This window comes from Crocodylus porosus, unplaced genomic scaffold (assembly GCF_001723895.1).
Source record: "Crocodylus porosus isolate Cpor-Errol unplaced genomic scaffold, CroPor_comp1, whole genome shotgun sequence".
NCBI classification, from domain to species: Eukaryota; Metazoa; Chordata; order Crocodylia; family Crocodylidae; genus Crocodylus; species Crocodylus porosus.
Genome location: NW_017728947.1, coordinates 2,759,627 through 2,767,258, shown reverse-complemented (window position 1 = coordinate 2,767,258; position 7,632 = coordinate 2,759,627). Strand labels below are relative to the sequence as shown.

At 44.4% G+C, this 7,632-nt stretch overlaps 1 long non-coding RNA gene across 1 annotated transcript in view; it reads right to left on the bottom strand.

Annotated features, from left to right (window-relative positions):
- The window catches only part of LOC109321015, a 7,641-nt gene extending 6,973 nt beyond the window's left edge, over window positions 1-668 (bottom strand). The window contains exon 1 of the long non-coding RNA XR_002103933.1: window positions 576-668. This is a non-coding gene — a long non-coding RNA (uncharacterized LOC109321015). The remainder of the gene's footprint in view (window positions 1-575) is intronic.
- Between the last annotated feature and the right edge of the window lie 6,964 nt (window positions 669-7,632).

Sequence of the window (7,632 nt, the reverse complement as noted above, 5' to 3'; positions counted from 1 at the left end):
CGGGGCTGGATGTGGGGCTCCGTCCCCACTGGCCCCTCTTCTTCCGTCCCTCTTGATGGAGAATTTGCTAGTTTTGTTACAATTTTGGATTATTTCTCCAATCTATTCAGGTCATTCTGAATCCTAACCCCACTCTCTGGAGTTTCTGCCACTTCACCCAGCTTAGTATCATCCACAACATTTTTAAGTGTGTAGTTAAACCAGTCATCATTAACAAAGAATGCACTTAGACCAAAAATCATTAACAAAGACCTAGCATGGACCCCTGGAGAACTGTGATAGATACATCCTCCCGACTAGAGCCACTGATGACTACTCATTGATTATGATCATCCAAACAGTTATGTAGCCACCCTACAGTTATTTCATCTAGTCTGAATTTCCTTAGGTTATTAATGAGTATGTCATGGGAGACTGTCAAAAACCTGGCTACAGTCAAGATATATCATATCCACTGCACTTTCCCCATCCACTAGGACTGTCACCTTATCATAAAAGGAAATCAGGTTTGTCAGGTATGACTTGCTCTTGATGAATCCATTCTGGTTATTCCTGATAACCTTGTTTTTCTCTACATCAGTGGTGTCCAACCTTTTTAAGGTGAAGATCACTTTCTGAAGTAAAGGGCAATCCAGGGTCTACCCCTGCCCAGCAGGTCAGTCTGTGGGGGAGAAAAGGGGTGGAAAGGGAGGGGGAATGAGGCCCCCACAGTGAGGGAGAGAGGGAGGCAAGGCAGGGCTGAGAGGGAAGGGAATTTTTCCATGTGCGAAATAGCCCCAGGGCCAACAGGTCTCAGTTAGAGTGGGCAGAGAGGAGAGGAAGGACATGGCAGGAGCTGAGGAAGGCACTGGCAAGCAGGGAGGAGCCTGTTGTAGCCCTGCCAGCCCTTACAGAGGCTGGGGGAACCTGGAGGGCCCAGCTCTAGTGCTTGGGGCTGCACTCAGGGTAGAGAAGTTGGGACAGGCCAGTGCAGGCCTTTCCCCCAGGAAGGTGCTGCTGGAACCTTGAGTGGGGCTGGGCAGGCCTGGTACAGTGTGGCCATGGGCAGCACAGTGCTGCAACTGGACACACACAGTGCACAGCACAGCACCACAGAGGAAGGGGTGGGGGTGTGGTGTCTGGGGGATGTGAGGTGGGACTAACACCTGGAAGGCTGCTTGTCATTGGCTGTTCTCTCAGACTGGCAGTGAGGGCAGCCAGTCACATGCTGCAGAGGTGCAGGGGGCTCTGTTACTTGGCTCCACCCTGCTGGAGGGGTGCAGGGGTGGGGGTGCAGGGGTGGGGGTGAATTGGGTATCAACACTTGTGCCTAAGCAGGCTCCACCATCTGCACTGTGAGTGCAGGGGGAAACTGAGGCAGGAGCCTGGTTGCGGGAGGGGTGCATGGAGGTGGTGCTCGACTGTGCCCTGCCCAGATGTGGCCAGTGCCTGCCCCAGGTGTTGCAGTCCCAGGTCCTGCTCCCCTGCATGGGCTGAGATGTAGTCTCCATGGTCCCACCAGTCCTGTCCCTGCCCTGTCCCATGTTCTGTCTGTAGTTGTGGGACCCACCAGGGCTGGAGCGGGCAGGGTGGGAGCTGCCCCTGAGCCCTCCCCCAAGCCTGCCCCCCCCCACTTCTTCCCCTCCAGCTTCCTGCAGGGGCATGCAGAGCCTGGGGGGAGCAGGGCCAGGGGTGTGAATCGGGCTGCTTGAGGGCAGGGGGCACAGCAGGACATGGAGGGGGATCATCCCACTCACCCAGCTTGGCCCCGGCGGCAGGGGGTGCAACTCAGCTCAGCCATGTGCATTCCACCATTGTCCTGCTGCTCATACATCCCACCGCTCCCAATCATGGAGCCTTTGACACTTGATCTCCACGCTCCCTGACTGAGATTGACTGTCAGAGGCTCCACAATTGACCAGTCAAATGTGATCAACCAGTCAGTGACCACTAGGGTTATGTGAAGCTTCAGTCCCTGATTTGATTCGGTGGAGATTCAGCTCAATTTGGTGGCTGAATCTCCTAATCTGAATCAATTCAGAGGACCCTTTAAACTCTCTGAATCAAATCAGAACCTTCCAAATTGATTCAGAGAGATTTGGAAAGATTTGGAGATTCGGGCATAGAGACAGCTTTCAATGTTTTTTCTACATACCTCTAGGTAGCAGGTGGCTCAACAACACTGTGATGCTGGGGCGCATGGAGCATCCCACAGATGTGCGGGGGGCTACCCAGTGTGCTTGGCAGCAGACCCAGAAGTGGACCAGAAGCACTTCCAAATCCAAATCGAATAGGGCCTGCTACACACATCCCTAGTGACCACTGCTCTAAGTACTTCACAATAGATTCCTCGAGGGCCTGCTCCTTGATCTTTCCAGATATCAAGGTCAAACTGATTCCTTCTTCCCTTTTTTTAAAAGATGAACACTATATTTGCCCTTTTCAAATATTCCAAGACCTCACCTAACCTCCACAGTTTCTCAGTGAAGATAGCCAGTGGCTCTTAAATTAATTCAGCCGGTTCCTTCAGTACCCTAAGAAGTATCCTATCCCGCTCTGCTGACTTGAAAGCATCTAGCTTTCCTCAGCAATCTCTCACATCTTCTTCCACTATTCTAGACTGTTTGCCTCTCTTCTTATCTTTGCTGCCAACTGCACTCATTATCTGAGAGCTGCCTGTATTTCTAAAGACACTCTTGTTCATAAATAAGAGTGTCAACACAGGGATTTAATCAATAATAGCTATAGGATGTGAATTTAAAAATCAATCTTAACCCAAATTAACTTTGTTGTGTAGAGAAGCCATCAATAAACTCTCTAAGGAGCACTTGGTAGAAGGGGTACTCTAGGTGTTGGTAAATTCAAATATAATTTAAGATATGTAAATTAGCCTGTTGCACTCATATTTTCCAGAAGACACACATCTTCATTCACAAGCCACTACATGTAGGTAGATCAACAGAATGAGAAAATTCCATTCAGACACCCAAGACCTAAAACAGCAGGATTATTTGATTACTACTGAAATCAGTGGTAGGATTTTGTTGACCAAATACCAGAAAAGAATGACAAATCCTATGCCATTGTGTCCCTGACCCAATTCTAACGTGTTATTAGAAGGGTCTTTATTTTATATATCAACCCTATGGCATAGCTGGCAATGTGCACTGGGTACCATAAACTTAAAAGCAAGGGATGTCAGTGTTGCTGCACTGTAGGTCCATGTCCTCTTCTGCAGGATAGGCTCTGCTCCTGTGAGTGACAGACTACAGGTTTTCCTGCATCCCTCAGTCCTGCTCCCTAATATATCTCAATGAAGAGTGGCCTTGCTCCCTTGCTCACTTTTCAAGCTGTTCCTTCCACAACCTTGACAATGCCAGATATACAGTTAACCCCCAAATCTGCTTTCTATCCCACTATACAAACTTGGTTTCTTTCTCTAGTATTTTAGAATTCTCTTCTAAACTGAGGTCTCCTGAGCAATGTTTATGACCAGCCATCTTTCATTGTGCTTTACAATCTCTCTGCACTCCATGCCCTCATCAAACAGCTCCTAATTTCTCAGCAACTTGAGAAATTCTTCTTTCTGGTCCCTATACATCAAACCATGCCCTCTCCTGGCAAACAATGAGCTGGGCCCCTTGCTTCTCCAGAAAGGACTTTCATCTAATTTTTTCCTTCTACTTTGTTCCGAAGGGAGCAGACTGTTTTATTAAACCATGGGTATGTGTATTCAAAATTCACTGATTTTATGCTCGAGTTTGTTTTTGAAAGAGTTGTGTTTGGTTTTTCAAGAGGGCTTAATTGCTAATGAATGATTATCCTCAGAAAGAATAGGAGTAGGAAATTAAAAGAAAAAAGTGGTTAACACCCTAAAGTCCTTTAAGGAAATCATTCTAAATAATAAAAAAGCTGAAAAGATGGTTTTGTTTCAGTAATGTCTTCCGATTTGATTACATTAAATTACTTGTTTCCTTGTAAAAACTGGATATCACATCTAAGCCCTTGGAAGTTCTTTATCACAACTGCTTACTAGAATCTAGGAAGGACAATTATGGTACAAATGCTTCCCATTCTTAAATCCCACGGTGACAAAATATGTTCTGCCATTATGGTGATTCAGTTAAGTTGTTTTTAAGTTATGAAAAGATTGAAGGCTCTTAAAATAAAGGCTTTTCACAGCATTGTAATATTCCCTACTGTACTCATGTCTGCAACTTTTTTCTCATATTCAATTTTGCTAAATTCTGCATGGTTAAGTCATGCAGAAGGTTACATGAGCTTCAGAGAAAATGGGACAATAATGAAATACATAAGTCGATTGAACATGAGTTTTGAAAGATAAACAGTGGTCAAATGCACAGACAGTACCAGTGACGTGTAAGAGTTTGCTTCATCAGTGCTTTTCATATTAGCATCCCAAAGTATGTCACAATACAAATATGATTAAATGCACTGACTGCTTTACAAGGCCAAAATGTTCTGGTGAATTTGTCCTGCATAAACTACAAATTACCATTATTTTCTCACATACCACACCCCACCAAATAAGACATGCCCCTCATTTTTTGAAGGCAAAATGATGAAAAAAAGGGTTTTCCAGAGTCATGGCTAAGAGCTGATCACAGAGGCAGTGCACACGCGACAGCATCAGCAAAAGCTAGAGTTTTACTTTTACCTGCTGCCAAAACGGTGGGAGCTTTTAGCTGAGATGCCAGTCCTTTTGATGCTGGTGCTCTGACCTTGAACAATGAATCCACTCTCCCACCCTGAGGCTGACAAGTAGAGATGCGTGGGAGCCACTACAGCTCCCATCCACACTTCCATTCCAACGTAGAAAATCAGCTTCTCTGCTTAAAATATACACCCCCATTTTAGAGGTCTGATTTTGCGGGGGGGAGAAGTGATATGTGTATACAAATAAAAAGAACATTATACACTATTTAAAAATATCAATGGCTACTTTTCCTATTGAGCAATATCAACATGGTGCCATTGAAATCAACATTGTTCTGGGGGTGCATACTAATTTAGACCCTTCCCCCAAAATGTAAAATTAGGATTGAGCCAATTAAATTAGACATGGGCAATAGATTACAACAGTGATATGGCTTCTTTTCATGTTTAACTATATAACTGTACATCATGGCGGACATTGAAAGTATGATGCCATATTTTTGACAGAAAGTGATCCAAAGATCTGGAATCTGGACACCTTCTAAGTCAGTTGTGGCAATGGACCATAAAGAGAAAAGAAAATCAAATATAGCTGTATGGCTATTGCAGTAGTTTTCTCTGATCGTGGCTTTTCCTCACAATACCTCACAGGCCCATGTCCAGGGATTTATATTCAAAAAGGTTTCTCCTGAGAAAAAATATTCCACATAAAAAACAGAGCTCCGGGACTCCTTTTTTCTTCAGTGGTCTGAACAAATAGCCAAGAAAACTTTCCAAGCCAAGTTGGGAGGGTAATTCTGAATCCCTGAAAGAATGAAAATCAGGTGACACCAACATCACATGATTTGGCACCTCTTTTTCAGCAAAGCCCTTTCTTAAGTTAAAACCAGTTTGTCAGACAAAGAAAGAGGGAAAAAAAAGACAATCTATGAACTCTAGAGCCAGATTCTCATCTCATTTTCATGGAGCCCTGTAGGACGTTACTGCAGTTATTCTGAATTGAATTCACCCCATAGTCTGGATGACAGAAATAGGTCAAACTGCAAGTGGTTTAAAATAGTGTAACTGTTTCAGTGGCATATACTAGTATAAACAGACCATTTGGCAAGCTTCTTTACTAAGTGACATCTCTATCAGTCTGTCCTTCATATTTCAGATCCTTTCTTGATTTCTTATTACATTTGCAAATACTGGATGTGGTGAAAGTCAACAGAGATGGAAAGGCACTGTTTGAGTTTAAGGTTACAAATAAAAATTATCCTCCCAGGGAAAATATATGTTTGAAATATAGTGTTTTTTTAAATAAATGCTTTTGCTAAATCTGTTGAACTTTCCCCCCTTCTCGTGTTGACTCTCAGGGTGTATATGAAGGCACCCAAGACAATTCTACACCCTACACTTAAATACAGTTCAGTCAGTTCTATAGATGCATTTGGTTCTGAGCAAATGTTTGTACTTATTTTCAGATATATTATGGATTCAAGTGGGAAGTAGTAGATGTAGATTTTAAACAGGGCATGCAGAACAAAAAAGTCATGCTTTGCAGAAAGAATCAATGTGCAAGCAACAGGACCCATTGTTAATGTGTTTTTTTTTCTATTTTATAGTAAACAAAGGAGAACTGTCTTTTCACATGAGTTTTATGTCTCTGTAAGTCCATTGACTTAAGTGAATTTTCTCCTGATATATTCACTGATGTTACTGAAAGGGGAATTGGATTGAGTAACAGGTACATTAAAAATAAACTATTGTGTTGGGACTCAGTATAGGAGACTGTCATACAGGGATTAGTAATATAGCTGCACCTATTGCTGGGATAGAAGAGAAATTTAGAAGGAAGGTCTTTCAAAATACATATCTGAACAGGATCTATCCCTGGAAAGATAAATTGCATCCAAAAGTGGAGGTAAAGGCCTTTAACCATAATTTAGCATTATCAGGATGACTAAAACTATACTTTTGCTCATAGAAAATTGCTTGCAGAGTTACCTCTGTTATCTGTTATCATGAGTAGATTTAAAGTGGAATGCAAACATGATCATATTTGAAGATGCAGTGAAAGGGAGAATATTTTAAATTCAGAATAATTTCCAATAAAGCTGAGTATTTCTTGACAGAAAGAAAGCACCCTCAAGCTGTAATTTTCCCCTACTTTGTTTCAAACCTTCAGTTATTCAGATGTAACAGATCTCATTTCTGAGCTGCCAGGCCATGTCTGGTATTTTGGCAATTAACACTGTGTTCTGTTGCCTATTAATTTGTCTCATTAACAGCAGTAATCAACAGCATTTGTACTGTGCCTAGTGAACAAGTGGTTGATCTTATAGATTGGAATATTTTCAGATTTATATAACTTATATATGCCTGTGAGCCCCCTAGGGTAGACCATCCCAGCCGCAGCCAGCCAACCAGTGGCATGACATGGATGGGCATGCATCACACCCCAAGGGTCCCCTCGGGCTCTGCGGCTTCCCCTGGCACCTTAGAGATGGCCACCCAGATGGAGCCCATGGTTCCGGGTTCCACACAGACAGAGCCTCTGGCTCTTGGCTGCAGGGGGTCCTGTCCCTTTTTCAGGCTCTGGGGCCCAGGAGCATAGCCACCTCCCTTTGTGGAGTCTGCTTCCTACTGGGGTGTCTGGCATGCCAGCTGGAGAAGCTCCAGGCCACAGTCCAGAGACTGCGTGCCATGAGGGACTGCGACCAAGAGATAGACTCCTACTGCCAGGCCCTTCTCCCTCCGGAGCCAGAGGGTAGACCACCATCTCCCTCCAGGACAAAGGAGGACTCCGGGACCTCCCACTCTGTCCAGTCAGGGGCATGGACCAAGATGGTTAAGGGCCCTAAGGCCCGCTGCACCAAGGCCCCTGCCCCACTGGAGCTTAGCAACAGGTATGCACCTCTTGCTGCTCCAGCAGAGCCTGTGGAGTTGCCAGCTCCCACAGGCAACACAGGCTCAACAGCAGCCACCACCCCC